The following is a 16,208-nucleotide window of genomic DNA, read 5'->3' as shown; positions in this document are numbered from 1 at the left end:
CTACTTGACTTTAAGCTGTTAACTATTAACCTGCCATCTAAGTGCCTGGTAGGTCTCCCTGCATCATACTGTGGTAAGAACGGGCAACCACTGACTTGGTTCCAGCTAAGGGCTTCAAACTATTTGGTGTGCCTCAAATCATTACAATCTGTCTCCTTAAAGGCAACACTCTGCCTTGTTATAAAGAAAGGTAGCTTGAAAAAATATTTTTCAGAAACTGATTAGACAGAACTGTGGTTATTTTGGCATCCTGAAGCAAAGCATCATGGGTGGATTTGTGCAGCCTTTATATTTGGGCCTGTCATATTTTCACTCAATGAAATAGGCCAAGTTTGTGCATGCTGAGTGGCTTATGTCTCCTCTATTTTCTTTTTCTGTTTTGTTTTGGGTTTTGATCTGGTTTCAATTTGTTTTTTGAGACCAGCACCAGGCAAGGCAAGAGCTCAGCCTACATGCCTGTTTAATCCTGAGCCCCCCAATAGGATGTCACCTCTGTGATGTCAGGTGAAGATTTCCTGAGTGAGAAATGAGAGGAGAAGCAGCTTATCATACATGTGCCCCTGGAAAGACATCAGAAGGTAACAGCTTTGGATAGGTCAGAGCTGAAGGAATTCATGTAAGTGTTAGAACAGAGCAAAGGAAAGATATCCGTTTGGTATAACTGAGTGCCAAAAGGTAGGATGTGGCTATGCACACCTTTACTTCAGCCTTTTTCTGTCTTTATTCTGCATTCAGTTGAATGTCCTGGAGGAGGAAGAGGAGAACTTGGGATCTACATCATAGCATGTAGCCCAAGAAAGCAAATCAGACTGTTCTCTTAACAGCGTATCTGTCTAACTTTTAGCTTTGAGTAACTTTTCCATATGTGGGTTAGAACCTTAAATTTCAGGAGTTGTACCCTGGCAGTAGCTGCGTGGCGGGAGGAGGAGAGGGTGGCAGGTTGTGCTGCTGCATCCTTGGTGCCATCCTTCAACATGTTTATTTGCAGTGACTCTGAAAGTTGTGCCCTCAGTTGGCCAGTCTCAAGGCAAGTAAAGGGCATTGGCCAACGCTCAGGACATAGGTGTTGACAAATTCTTAGGACTACTATCAGTGATAAAATTCTTCACATTAATAGCAAAAGTTCACAAAACCTCTTTTCACGAGAAGATCTTACATAAGAAATTACTAGTGAACTTAAACTGGGTTCCTGTTGGCTCCATAATCACTAGGACCCTTAGCCATTTGCTTCTGTGGGCATAGATGATAGCCTGAGATCACACAAATGAGGATTTAAGAGATTCAGTAGTTACAGATGGTTTTGTCTGACTTCAAGAAAAGATGAAGGTGTACATTTCTTTGCAGGCTTCCTGTGCCTGAATCTGGGTGTAGTTTTACTCAAAGCTGAAAGTTTATACGTGCTCTTTCCCCTGCTTCACCATTTCACACTGGCAAAGACCACTGTTTTGGAAACTGATGTGTGAAGGTCTCAAAAGAAGTGACAGCAGGAGCCCACCTGCTTGTGAGAACACATGATAAGAACAGAACACCAGGCAGGTGCCAGAAATGCCACAGTCTCAGCCAGATTCTATGCCCAACCTTTCCCGATTTACAGATTAAACAAATGTTTGACAGGCAATTAACTGAAAAGAGGTGAGATTTGTGTTTTTGTTTTGTTTGTTTGTTGTTAGTTTGGGGCTTTTTTTGTTGTTAATTGTTAGTTTTTGCCTCTGGCAACTGCTACTACTAGAAGTGGTAAAGTGCCACCTGTATTAAATATTTAGTCTGTATTCAGTTGCCTAAATGTCTGTGGTGTCCCCAGCAGGGATCCATCCTGCCCCCTGGCAGGCACATCTCCCGCACGTCCTCCAGCATCTCTGCCAGTCCATACAGCTGCTGCTTGAAGTGACACTAAATGCTTACGCCCAGGCAACTGAATTTCTCCTTTTCTATCTTGCATCATCTGCGAAAAGATGGGATTTGAATCTTAATTCTATTTTCAAATGCAATCTATTTTTTTTTCCCACAGAATCAGGCATCTCCTCCCCTGTTGAGAATATAAGTTTTTCAAAACAATTCGAAGATAATGTGAGATTATCATCTACTGATCTTGTAAAATTATGACTGGTTAATGCTTGCAATGAGCTCATTCAACACTACTGCCTGAATTTCTCTCAACCCTCTGGCTGCAGCAGTAGCAGCATGATTTTAATACAATTTCTTTTTGTGGGATATTTTCTTGCATTCATGATCGCAGTGCAAAGCTGGGCAACGTGAACTAGTGTTGTATACTAGAAGCTCAAAGATCAGAAGAAGAAAGGAAATGAATGCAGGAAATAAAAACAAATGAGTCTGTTTAAATGAGGTTGATGGTCTGGAGAGGTGGACTGCTTTTTACAGCTACAGCTGCCAATACTGAATTCAAGCAAAGCTAAATGTCTTAATGCTAAATGTCTAAATGCTTATCTGAACTGTGGTACTACTTATTCTACATGAAAATCCTTCTGTGCTTTTGATTTCATTCTACTTTCCACATAGTCTGTATTCAGCATTTTTCTCTTCTACAAAGGGAAGTCTTCAGAAAAAAAATATCCTCTGATGCAACATTGAAATTATGATTGCGATCACCATCAGTTCGGAAATTTGTAACTCTGCCCACGTCTTCATGCAAGTTACACTGCAAGCCCTCCTTCTATTAAACCAGCACTCTGATCCAGGAAGAAGTACGTCACTGGTAAATGTAAAAAAAAAGGGTTTTACCTGCAAATACCCATAAATAGTATTCTATATTACTGTGTGGTATGTGAAAATCTCATAAATGACTACAAGGCAATCCATAAACCTAAGGAGCAAAAGCTACAATTACTGAAGGGCCCACGCTTTTTCTTTTTTCTTAGTTTTGATTTAACTCTGAATGTGCTGGGGGATTTTTTTCATATACCAGAAAGACACAAATAGCTTCACTTTGCTTTGAGAAGACTCTCTTAATGGGACTTTAAAACAAAATTTTACACATTTCAGGTATGCTTTTGCAACAGGATTGACAAGATGATAGGTATTGTGTGTGGATAGCTCAAGTAGTTTTTAATGACACTTCCCAGCACAGCACTTTGGTTTAATCGGCAAGCCTTAAAACAAAATAACACTGCTTCCCTCCACTCTGTCTCCCTCTTTTAGAAGTATTTTGGTGAGGGAGAAGGGAGCGGTGTGTTTTGTTTGGGTTTTCTGGGTTTGTTGTTCTGCAGAGGCACCAGGCCAGCGGCACTGCGCTGGGAGCATCGCCACAGCGGGACAAGGCAGAGCCACTTCCTCTCCTTCTCCCCCTCCCCTGCCCCATGCTGGGCAGCTCTCTCACCCGGCAGCCCTCTCCCACCCCTCCCAACAAAAGGAAAGGCAAATGGGGTGAAACAGCAATAAAAATGGCCCGGCCAAGCATTTTCCCAGCTAACAGCTGGCGGTAAGAACCAGCAGCACAGCAGCAGCTTCACTGGGCTGCCTCGCATCTCTGTCTCCATTCACTTTTATTTCATTGATCTCAAAGTTTGTGCTTTTTATTAGTTAACTTGGATATTCAGTCTTAATCTGCCATCCTGAATTCCTGCTTCCTTCCCTCCTCTCATCATGGAGCATCTGATACCTGCTCAGCCACAAGGGCTTTTCCTCTTCTATTTATTTCCCTTCACAGTTAGCAGATACAAATGCTCTAAGCATGAATCTGAAAACAAAGCAAAACAAATATCAACATTTCTTCCCAATGATAGTGCTGAAAAATGACCTGTATGTGCCATCCTGTCCTCCTCTAAGTCCTGCTAAACCTACAAGAAAAATTCCCATTAGTAAATCACTGTTGTATCATTAAACCTTTTTAAGGCAGTATGTGCTTTACCAAGAGAATGAGGATTACAACACAGCCGTGCCTGCTGCCCACTGACAATCATGGGAACCGACCTCAGTAATAAATCCATGAATTATCTGGCTCACTTTGACCGGTTCTCACGCCAGAGCAGCTCCTTTGATGTGACCGTCAAGACCCAAGGATGCTCAGTAGCAGTAGCCACAAACAAAACAATACAAAAGTAATAATTCAATATAAATATGTAAAACCGACTTCTCTGTATGTCCAGCTTTTGCAGTGGGGTATTTCTGTGCCTGTGGTTGCAATTGGAGGCAAAAAGAAAAAAGAAAAAAAAAGAAAAAGAGAAACAAATCCCCTTCACACCTTTTGTTTTTTCCTGTGTATAACCCTCTAACGAAAGAAAAGCTGGACATGTCAGAGATACATCTTTTAGCTACAACTGTACATGACTCCTTCAGTTAAGGGGCATTTCCTGTTGCTTTCCAAAAGCAGTCTGATATTCAGAACAGATATGTGCTTAAGGACTGATCCTGTAGAGCCTGAGTAGGACTGCTTACATACTTACTAAGTAAGTAGAGGAACTATTCCACTTCAGTTGGACTGTTCACATAAATAAAGTTAGTCACGCTTTTAAGCCCTTGCAGGTCCAAAACTTCAGAGGATGCATTCTCATTTGTCTGATTTGTAAAAATATTTAGGTGCCAAGCTCCTTCTGAATGTTTAAACATGTCAGAAATGCAACAGTTTGTCTGCTTCCTGGCTGCCCAGCTGCACAACAGGGATAAAGTTATTTAGTTTCTTGTTCTTGATCTTGTCAAATTAGATGCCAGACACTGAGGAAGAGTTTCCCTCCAACTCAATCTCATCAGCACCCCTCACTGAAGTTTCTGGCCCTCACTGTAAGCTTCCAGCTTGTAGCTGCCCTGAAACCAAGTTGTGAGGGATGCAAATTTCTGATGATAATGAGATGATATGGAAAAATAATTCCCTTCAATATGACCAGAGGAGAAGCAGAATTTATTGCGTTATTTTTAACCATTGTATGTATATGATTATACATATATATAGTCATATTTACCGTAAAGTAAGATCAGCAAACTGTAATAGCTGACTAGTGGTAAGCATGCCAGGGTGATGGGAATGAATGAGATCATCCCGTTTCTTTCATTCATTCTGTTAGACCACTTATGCAGAACTGCACCTTATGCAATACAGTTCACGCAGTTTACGCATCGAAGAGCTGTCATGTATGTCAAAAACCTTCTTGCACAAGACGTGGGCCAGTCAGGTCAGTGGCAGAGCTGCAGAAGGCTTCCTGCTCACCAGCCCTGCTGGCCTCGCCTGGGTCACCGCTACTCCCTGTCACACACAGCAGGCAGCACCATCAGTCAGAGCATGTGTTGCAGTATCAATTTATCGTCTGTTACTGTTTTCCTGCTTTCAGGGGAAGCTGGCACCTCCCAGCTCTGTTTTCCTGCTAGCTAGGCAAAGATTAGGCACAGCACAATGCATTGTCAATGTAGTTTACTAAAGTGTGATTAATCAAAGCGCACATGGGAAACAAAGCATAAAAAAAGGACAAAATAATGACTGACTGTAGCCACAAGGCAGTAGTAAAACAGATCTAGAGGCAGATCTTTAAAATGTCTGAAAAAGTTCAGATGTTTAAAAGGCTCAGAACAGTTTCATTATCAGAACACCTCTTGAAAGGACATGGTGATTGCTCCTATAAAAAGACTTTTTGGAAAATAGCCCTTGGATAGAGCTACGTGCGGTAATTAAATCTCCACTGAACTTTGTCATCACCTTTAATAAGATGCTTTATTTCAGATTAAATAATTTCTTCTAAAATATGACTCAGAGTAAGCTTTCTAACCTAGCTAACTAACTCAGCTATGGTGGGATTTGCAAGAGATTGCTATGCTTTTTTAGTTTATCTTAATGCCCAGGAAATGTTGCACATCAAATCTCTGTCTAGTAGAGATTTACACTTCAGACAGTGCTATTTTACAGAGATGTTGTTGGGGAGAAAAAAAACAACCGCCAGAATAAGGGGTTATGTGCCTGACACTTCTTCTTTTTTCTTTTTTCTTTTCCTTCCATCTCCAGCAGTTTATCTAGTATGCACTTTGCCTTGTTTGTGTCTGCTCACTGCCATGGTGACAACGGCACTCGTGTCACAGCACAGCCGGCTCCCAGGGTCTTGCCAACCAGTGCAGCAGGGAAGCCAAGCAGAGCTTCGTGTCTCCCCGCCAGCCAGTCGTGATGCCCACCCACCTGGGATGCAGAAATGCTGGCTGCCTCCTCTGCCTTGGCACAAAGTTCTGCATGGCCCCTCGTTGCAAATCTCTAGTTAGAAAAGAGAGATGGAAAGAAGATGGAAGAGAAAGAAATACGTTGTTTACGATTTGGCTTAATAACGGTTTCATCTGTACATGAAGTTTCTCTATCAGCAATACAAAACCTTCATTACTTCAGAGCCTATCACATTCCATGAGTATTTAACATTACCTTATAAAATTAAATTGAAATAGGTATCAGTGATTGGTTGGGAGGCTGAGCGCAAGATAGTGGCAGACGTGCGGCTGGGATGCCACCTCGTGGCCTATTGATAGCAGGTTTTTATCAATAAGTAGAGGACTGTTTCGCTTTTGGAAGAAGGGAGTTTTATTGCTTTTATACTTTTTTTTTTTTTAAACTACTGAGTTTATTTTCGAAATTAAAAAAAAAAAAAAAGAAAAGAAAAATAATAGAATAAGCTGTCACCTGAATGTCATGGGAACCGATGAACGCGTGTCCTTCAGACAAGAGTGCAATATGAGAACAAGCAGAAAAGAAGTCTTTAGGAAAAAAGAAATGAAAAAGAAAAGAAAAAGGAGCTTTCATTTTCTAAATAGTCTGCTGTTATTCAGTCATGCAAAGTTTTATGCCTATCACAGGCATATAGGATTGGAAGAGCCTTAAAAGCAGAATTAAAATAGTTCTGTACCTTCAAGGACGTAGCCTGAAAGACATAAGATCAAGCTTGTATCTGAAAGTTCCTGTTTTCTAAAATTTCAGAAAGGGTATACAGAGTGTGAGTTCAGAATTTTAACTGGATACTCAACTGCTGGTTAAACTGATCTATAGTTAAGATATTGATTTCTTTACCTTCCTTATTTCTACTGCACTGTATTCCCATTAACTTTTGCTGTGAGATGGAAAGTTATTGGTCAAACTTTTCAGGAAGAACATAAGTGAAATTAAAAATACTTGAGATTTTTATCTCAAATGTACCATAGTTGAAAGCAAATTCAGCCAGCTGGTCAGGTATTTCTGCAGTGTCATGAGTTACCTATTATTTAAAACAACAACAACAACAAAGACTCCAGGACAGATTCTTCTTCCATCTCTTATAAATGAGTACCTTCTTCCCATCATGGAGATCTGAGGCCCAGGTAAAAGAAAGCCAATCTTTAAAACTGCGCCAAAGAATATTGGCAAACCAAGTGTGCATCAATGAAAGTGCAATTAAGACATTATCGAGAAGCTTTATGAAATATGCATAACCATAGTGAGTACATTTAGACAACACCTCCCTCTCTGCTCTCCTTTTATCTACCTATGGATTGGAGAGACCGCACCTATACAGAAAAAAATTTAAAAAATATTGTGGAGAAATAGCCATTCCAATGTTAACAAGGCCAGGTACCCATTCCTAGGAGTCAACTCCACAGTTCTAAGAAGGTATCAAGCAGTGATGATGTGGTGGCAAGGTGAGATGGCTCTCGGAGGAGTGAGTCAGGTGCTGGCTCAGCTCAGAAGTGGGAGCTGGAAACAATCACAGGCTGTCAGCCCTTGGCTGAAAGGAATGTTCTCTTTGTCAGGGCTAGCTTAGCCTGACCTCTCAAATTTTCAAAATCACTGATTTTACTACCACAGCAATCTGATCCACACTAAAAATGAACACTTACTTATCCTGGTGTTTTTTCAATTCAAATAGTAACCATGGCAGAACCTGAAGCATCAGGAAACTAGCACAAGGATTGTTTTCCACTCATTTCAAAGTGGGTATTCATTATCTGAGCTTAAGTGGCAAATTTCAGATCTAGTACTGGACTGAAAAGGCTTTGGAATGATAACTCTTCCATTCCTAATACAATATTACAACCTGTATGAGCTGTTTTGTAGGGTTTTTTCAAAGTTTCTGAAATCTTGTATATGATTAACCTTTCTCAGATGACTTTAAATCTGGGCTCATGGTGCTAAGAGCATGCAAAGATATCACTACAAAAACTGAATTTATGCTTTATGCCTTAAATCAAAGGAAGGCTTTTCCCTTTGCACCCCCCAGAAGTCACTTTTTTCACACACAAAAAAAAAAAAAAACAGAGCAGAGGACCTCTGGCTTCTTATGAGACACTCCCATCTGTACTGGAGAGTGGCTCAGAGCGCAGCACTCATCTGGCACATCCAGGCAAAGGAAGAAGAAGATATTATTTCCAGGGGTGCTTTCATATCAAAGTCTTCCAGCACACAGCACAGCCTGACAATTTGAAGGAGTTACCTGTGGGTGATGCAAGGCTTGTGGCATACTCTTGATAGTGGGGAGGATCCTGCCAGTCATGCTAACTAAGCTGACTTCATGGTATTCATTTATTATGGGTATTTCTTGTCTTACATGCCAGCAGGCACCACTCCAATATGAATAAAGAGGTCCTCCCACAGTCCCTAAATGGCAGCTTGCTCCTCAGGCCCCAGGGAGAACAGCAGCCTTCCTCCTGCTGGGGGGATTGAATCTTCTCCACAGGATGCTCCAGTGATGTGGAGGCTGTGAGCAATGAGGTCTGCCATGGCAATAGGTCCTTATTGCCTGTTGTGGCACCATTGCCTGCTCATCTGTGGAGAAAGTAGCAGGAACACCTTTTGATGTCAGAGCAGTCAAAAAGGGGAATTTCTACATGCTGACCAACTGTGCTGCCTGCCTGGCAGGTGTTGTTCAGCTGGCTCTTATAGGTCCTGCAGGGGGAATACGGTATCATATTGCAGAGACGTTTCTGTGAGGGCAGGACATCCAGGTAGACGCCTTGCCACCCTGCAGGTATCTGTGCACAGCGTAAGATTTTGCACAACTCCCTCCTCGCTTAGGTCCTGCAGATTGCAAACCATGCCTGAAACTTCCCTCTTAGCAGGAACACCAACAACTTAGGCTCGGCACAGAGACCGTCCGCATGCTCGTCGGGCTATAAAAGTAAAGAGGAACAAAGAGAATTTTAAAAAGCAAAACATCCCGGAAAAGAAATTAAAAGTTACTCGTTTCCCTGACCGGGAATCGAACCCGGGCCGCGGCGGTGAGAGCGCCGAATCCTAACCACTAGACCACCAGGGAACCCCGCCTGCGCTGTGTAGTTTGTGTATCAACACTTTATCAGCTCGCCATGTTTCTGCCCTGTGGCGTTCTACCTTTGCTCTTCCTCTTCTGCACAGTACAATGCTTCGGAAGTAGGTGTCCGTGAAGAAGGGACCTTCCGTTCCACCCTATGGAAAGGGGGCAGCGGAAGGGAAGCGGAGCCCACTCGGCCCCGAGGCGAGTGCTGTGGCGGGCCCTCGCTCACAGCGGGCAGATTGGCAGCCCGAGCAACCGCCGTCAGCGTCTGCGGGAGGAAGGAGCCGGGGCCGCCGGGCTTCCTCATTCCAGGGAGCTCCTTCCGAGGCCGGACGGGGCGGGAGGGACCCCGAGCCAGGGCAGGCCTCAAGCTGGGTAGAGGCGGAGGCTTTGGAGCTGGGCGGAGACACTATGGAGGGCCGGCACCCGGGATTAAAGTTTTTAAAGCACTTCGTATTGTGCCGTGTGCTGTATGTGCAGTGTTTCCACAGTGGCAGTGGGCCAGCACCTGATGTGTTTCTTCTGTCCGGGGAAAAACGTTGCACGAATATTTATGCCCTCCCTTAAAAGAGGAGAGAAGGCCTTGTCAGCAAAGTGCCAGGAACTTGCAGACTGAGGGCAAGATGCCTGGGAGAGAGGACATTCCAGCTGCACCTGCGTTCTGGGAGAAGCTCGAGGGAGCAGAAGGTTCCCTGGTCCATAGGAAAATGCCAATCCAAAGGCAAACAGTGAAATCTGCAGCTCCAAAATGGGAACCAGGTGGACGGTTCACTGTCCTGTGTTGGCAGGTAGGAATCCATGACTACTGTAGATGCAGACCACATCTGCATAAGTACTTTTCCCCCTGGCACCGTTGTTTCACAAGCAAAGCAGGTCTGCAGGCAGCAGTACTTTGTTGCCCAGAAAGGGAGAGGATGCCCCATCCCAGGATACATTCAAGGTCAGGATGGAGATGGCACTGAGCACCCTGCTCTAGCTGTAGGTGTCCCTGTTCATTGCAGGGCAGTTGGACCAGATGGCTTTTAAGGGTCCCTTCCAACTAAAACGACTCTATGACTAGCAAAATCTTTTCCCTATGGAAGCCGTATCCATAATGTAAAAAGGTTTTCTCTATACAAGCAAATATCTAGTTCTCAAACCTTCCGTCACTGAAATTTGTTATAGAGTAAACCTTTTCCACATTAAGATAGATATGCATCAGATTTAAGTTAGCGAATTCTGCAAATATGCCTTAGCTTATCTTAATGAGCTTCAGAGTCAGAAAGCAAACATAGAGGACTCCTTTTTCCTTAGGGATATGCTCAGGAGCTCAAGGAGTTTGGTTTCAGCCTTACCAGCCTCTCATCTGAGCCAACGGTTCCTTTCAGCCAAAGCCTTTCACAGTTAGCAGGCTTGAACACAATGCATATTTGGATTGAAATGGAACTTGCTTTTGTCCAGAATGATTGATTTCAGTGCACAGTAATGCAGTCAGTTTATAAAATTGTAAAGTAAGAATCAGGCCCTGTTGGATACAGTCAGTTATCTGATACCCTACAAGAATTTCAGTTCACACACATAGGTCAATAACATCTTCTTTGGTAAGGCCAAGGCATTTTCCTCTTGAGGGGCCAGAGCTGAGGGCTGCTGGACAGGGAGCTGCCCAGACTGAGGAGCCACTATGCCCTGAGAGCTATGCAAAGATGGGGACATGGTCAGGAGAAAATCAGCTGGTCCCAGCAGGTCACCAGTGCCCCTTGTTGAAGAGAAAGTCCGTGTGTGACTTGGTGTCCTGCCAGTTTGAGCCAGTGTAAATATAGTGGTCATTTTGACCCTAGAGTCTGCCTGGAACATCAATTTAAGATAAAGTAGTTGTATACCAGCCCAGCTGCTGGTTCAAGTTTGTTTGTGTGCTTAACCAACTCCGTGGCATCACAATTAGCAGCAGGGCTCCCCCATCTCGAATGCTTACTGTCACCCCAAAAGTGGCTTTTGGAGGGCAGCTGAGTTCTGTGCTTCTGTGGCTGTGATGCTAGCAGTAAAGGCAGCTCCTTCAAAACTAGAATAGATCCACATGACTGCGAAGTAATATGATTAAGTTTATATTTCTTGGTGAAGGGGTCCTTGATTGCAGATGTAAAGGTGGTGAAAACTCGAATGTATGTTCAGGAGAAGCTTTGCTGCAATTTTTTAACTGGGTGTGAATCCAGGCTGCAGCGGCAGGGGGCAGACTCCATGACCGCCAGGAAAGTGGCACTGGAAGTCGGAGGTTGTCTAGTTATTTTTAGAAAAGACTTTCACTTCCCTGCGAGTCGTGTGCCCTGACAAAAGATTGCACCTCTTCTCTTGATTCCTGTGTCCGACAGAGAAACCCCTCCGTGGAGTTGTCAGCACTTCATCCTCCTGCCCATGTGGACACAGCTGCAGCTGTGCCTGCATCCCCGTGATGCCGGCTGGGGAGGAATGATCATCCGAGTGCACCAGGGGAGGGATGTTGCAGAGCCATGCTCCTTGTCACCCGACATGGCGGGATAGCTTTGTCAGTTAGGCCAAGTGAGTGGCACTCGGTGTCAGGGGTACTGTACCCCAGCTTTCAGAGATGAGTAATTAAAGCTGAATTCTGAAACCTGAAAAATCAAAGCAATCACTTTAACTGCAAGCTCTAAAGCAGCACAATTAACTTGTCTGTTCCGTATGAATATGTTACATATTATTATTACTTTCATTTGCCAGGTTAATTAATGTGTGACAGCAGGCTTACTGCATAAAAATGAGTAAGAACAACATCAAAGCAATCTGTTAATTTACTCAAGTCTTTTATTTGGTTATGTTTCCGCAACATAATGGTAAGCACAAATTGTCTTTACTACCTAGAATACCCATCCTGGTAGTAGGGAAAATCCTGTATCTGAGCAGACAGTGTAAACATTATTTATAATTATGTGCAATATGTGCGTTTATCACTTCTCTCTTTCTCCAGCTGTTTATTTGAGCTGGAAAGTCTTGGCATCAGCTTTTCTTATTTAAATTAGCCTGGTTTAAAATGTGCATCATCCCAGTGTTAGGGAGATAGAAATGAAAGGGAAGGAAAAGATTCTGCACAGTCTCCTGCTGTTTTGTGCTTAATTTCCATGTATAGACAGAACGGTTACCTAATTGTCCTATTATAATAATGTTTGGGGAGTGAGGGAGGGATGTTGAAAGCAAAACAACACATTATTGCATTTAGATTTCTTAAAGCTATTTTCTTTGCGGTAGTGTTTTATGGAAAGAATCTAAGGAAAATCTCAAAAGATGTTTCCCAATTTTTACAGCAGTTCTGATACTCCTAGCTCCAAGATCATTTTAGAAGCAGTAAGGAGAATTGCTGTGTCTTCTTGTAGTTTAATTTCAGTAGCGCTAGGGGGAAGTATGTGAGAATTTGCAATGTCATGTTTTCATACTTTGTAAACCAGTTATTTACTGCTTATGGAAAATATTTTAAAGACTCTGAAGAGAAATAGGAGAGTAACTCACCAGCAATATTGTTATAATTTATCTTGCAACTTCTATTACTTCTTCCCTTGTTCTGCCATTCTTCCTCTGCTCTGCGTTTGACCCAGAGATACGTAGGTCAGCTTTTCCTCTTGCCTCTGTTAAAATGTGATACAGGAGTCTGTGATAAGGCATGGCAGTGGGTACTACTTCAGGTGTCCACTGAACTCAGAAAAAACCTTATTTGAAAGAAATACAGCTTTGTTATTATCTCCTTCTGTATCTGAGTAAATTCCTTTCATTTCTCAGTCTCCTCTGCAGAGATTTTGGAAGCACCTTCTGGTTTGATCCACTTGACAGAAAAAACTGGAGAACACTATCAGTTACGAGGGGAGAACTTCTTACAAGTGTTTAAAGCTCTGCTCTCTCTCTGTTTCATTTTTGGGAAATTTCTAGGAATTTTCCATATCCCTACCTGCTAAATTGATTTAAATCTAGGCAATTAATTCAAAACTACAGGGTTAGTCAGGAAGATTTGTAAGATTCCTCTTTGCCCTAACTGCAGAAACCAGACTAAAAATAGTGATGTGTTGTGACGGAAGTCAGCCCCAAGTGCATGATAGGATCAAGCAGAGACTCAGTTAGGAATCAAAGTCTGTCTGTATCAAACCTATTTTCTGACTGTTTCATAGTGAAAAATTGTAAAAATTCTTGGGGCTGGGAGAGAGAACCAACAACCAGTAACAGAATGACTGCTAATAGGAATAGAAAACATCCATCTCATGTTTATTTTTATACCTTTTCAAAATTGGACTGTTAGGATATTCTTTAGTAATTCTTTATAGTGTGTTACCTTCCTTAAATAAATGAGCAGTAAGGTAACAGATGCAGATGTTTGGGGAAAAAATGATTTGAGCCCTGCCTGAGCAACTGATTTCTTTTTTCTTTTTTACTTCTCCTTCTTTTTTCTTTTAATATATTTGTGGAAGCTGATCTGAGTGCAGGCCAGAAATTCACTGTCACTACCTCTGAAAATTCTCTGCAATGTATGCAGTTCTATTAATATACACTGCAGTGGATATTCACTAGGAGATCAGACTCCATTCAAAAACTGTACTTAGGCATCTGAAGTCTGTTCTTCTATATGCTATTATGCATGTGAGTTTGTGTAAGAAGTCCTTTTTCAAGAGTAAAAATTGATTATTTGAAAGTAATTAAAAACAAGCTTGCATTTTTGTCTCTTCCAGTACAGTGCGATCAGCGATAAAACAAGTTTGTCTGATCCTGAAATCAGTAACAGACATGAACGTCTGGTAAAGATATTCTAAGCATCAGTATCACAAAGACCATGATTTAAACAGTGTTAAATTATTTGCATTTAAAATATTTTCCACAGGAATGTATTGTCACAGGAAAGAGCAGAATATTCTGACTGTTTTTATCGCTTATGTTATAAAGATATCAAAACTAAATTTTGTTTCAGGTTTTATTTCAAAGATGATGTGTATTTGTATCTATACCTATTCTATAGATCATGTTCATGATTGTAACTGATAGGCACTATCTCTTGCTCCCAGACTCAGTAAAAATAAAATGGTTTATTAGATCCAGTCACTCAGTTTCTTCCAATGTTACAAACTCTATGACTTCAATTCCAAGCAATATCTCACAGTTCTGTAACAGAACTTATACTGTGCTTGTGTTCCAGCCTTAGTGTGCTTATTCTGCTGCTGTGACTGGAACTGGAGTGATTTCTTCCCAATGCCAGTAGCTGGAATAGACTTCTGAAATGCTCAGGGCTATGCAAACACTGAAGAGGAATATGTGGTTACTTTGTCTGGTATATGGAATTTATGCATTATCCTCACAGAGTTTTCTGCACAAGACAAACAGGTGATGTGCTTGAATGTAGAGTAAACTACATCTCCACAGAGACAACTTCTCCTGGCATTAAATAGTTTGTCTCTGTCATTGACATTTAAATTCAGCTGAGAGATAAGTATGTTTTCCACTTCAGTGGATAGGGCTCCATATCTTCCATTGCAATTCAGCAAACCCAAAAGAAGTCTTGTAAGGGGTACTATTTTAAGACTGCAGTTTTCTTTTTCTTTGGTGGTTTTGTCCCAGTACTGACACTGAGCAGTAGAAAACAGATGCTGTGAACAGTGATTGTAGTGGTGGGAGATGGCTGCATGTCCCTTTGAGAGCTTCATTCACACTTGGAATCATAGAATCCTAGTGTCACAGAATGGCTTGGAAGGGACCTAAAAGGCCATCCAGCTCCAACCTCCCCACCATGGGCAGGGCTGCTACCCAGCAGCTCAGGCTGCCCGGGGCCACATAGAACCTGGCTTTGAGTGCCTCCAGGGATGGGGCACCACAGCTTCTCTGGGTATCTGTGCCAGGACCTCACCACTCTCTCAATGAGAAATTTCCCCCTGACATCTAATCTAAATCTCTCCTCCTTTAGTTTAAAACCATTCCCTTTTGTCCTATCACTGTCAGACCACGTAAAAAGTTGTTATTCCTCTTATTTATAAGCTCTGTGATCAACATAGATGATTTTGAAAGGGAACTTTAAGCAGTTTTTAGATTAGAAAAAAAAATCCCATGCTAAATACTTCCCTTTAAGTCCAACAAGCTTTGGTGTTGATGTTGACTAACGTAGCTACTAAGAAAAATGATTGTTATCTGAATGTATCACAGAATCACAGAATGGCCAGGGTTGGAAGGGACCTCAAGGATCATGAATCTCCAACCCCCTGTCATATGCAAGGCCACCAACCTCCACATTTAATACTAGACCAGGCTGCCCAGGGCCCCATCCAACCTGGCCTTGAACACCTCCAGGGACGGGGCATCCACAACCTCTCCTGGCAGCCTGTTCCAGCACCTCACCACTCTCTCTAAAGAACTTCCCCCTGACATCCAACCTAAATCTACCCTGCCTTAAAATCATTTCCCCTTGTCCTACCCGCACACCATTTGCTGTTTTATTTTTGCACAGTCTTTTACCATCTGCATGCACGCACACACATTTTGTGCTACATTAAGTTGTTGTTTATGCAGGCATCTGCCTGTCTTCAGACTTTTGTTTTGCAGACTTTGGGATGTAGTGGTGCTGTGATGTGGAAGGCCTTTCTCCTGGTGTTCCTGTCTCTCACAGCTGGTTACTGACAAGAGGAGGGAACAGAAAGTGAGGTCTCGTTTAGCCTGCCACTAAGGTCTGATAGGGTTACCCAGAGCTACCTAAGGCAAGGGAACAGAGCTTCTGATAACTCGGATGGGATTTTGGGGTGTTCGCCGTGTGCTTGTGAGGAAGCCTGCATGCAGTGGATATGGAAACAGAGGAAGTTTACAAGCATTTCAGTTTCCTATGGATATAACAGCATGTGCAAACCTGGATTTCCAAAAGTGGTGCTTTAGTATTGCTCTTAAAAACTCTAAACAGGGGAGAAGCTTTTCCCTCACCCCGAGAAGTCCCTTTCTCAGCACCGTACCTGCGGCACCGGGAGCCCACAGGCAGCTCCCGACGCCCACCTTCCGCCCCTCGCC

At 42.6% G+C, this 16,208-nt stretch overlaps 1 long non-coding RNA gene and 1 other non-coding gene across 2 annotated transcripts; both read right to left on the bottom strand.

Annotated features, from left to right (window-relative positions):
* Window positions 1–5,344: 5,344 nt before the first annotated feature.
* On the bottom strand, window positions 5,345–9,604 carry LOC146544996 (uncharacterized). Its single transcript, XR_014881417.1, has 2 exons — window positions 9,278–9,604; window positions 5,345–9,057 (listed from the first exon to the last, which is right to left on the bottom strand). It is a non-coding gene; the product is annotated as an uncharacterized LOC146544996 (long non-coding RNA).
* On the bottom strand, window positions 9,132–9,203 carry TRNAE-CUC (transfer RNA glutamic acid (anticodon CUC)). The gene has a single exon. It is a non-coding gene; the product is annotated as a tRNA-Glu (tRNA).
* Window positions 9,605–16,208: the final 6,604 nt, after the last annotated feature.

Source organism: Meleagris gallopavo, chromosome 2 (assembly GCF_905368555.1).
Source record: "Meleagris gallopavo chromosome 2, MGAL_WU_HG_1.1, whole genome shotgun sequence".
NCBI classification, from domain to species: domain Eukaryota; kingdom Metazoa; phylum Chordata; class Aves; order Galliformes; family Phasianidae; genus Meleagris; species Meleagris gallopavo.
Note: the sequence above shows the minus strand (reverse complement) of the source record. Positions and strands in the feature narration are given on the sequence as shown.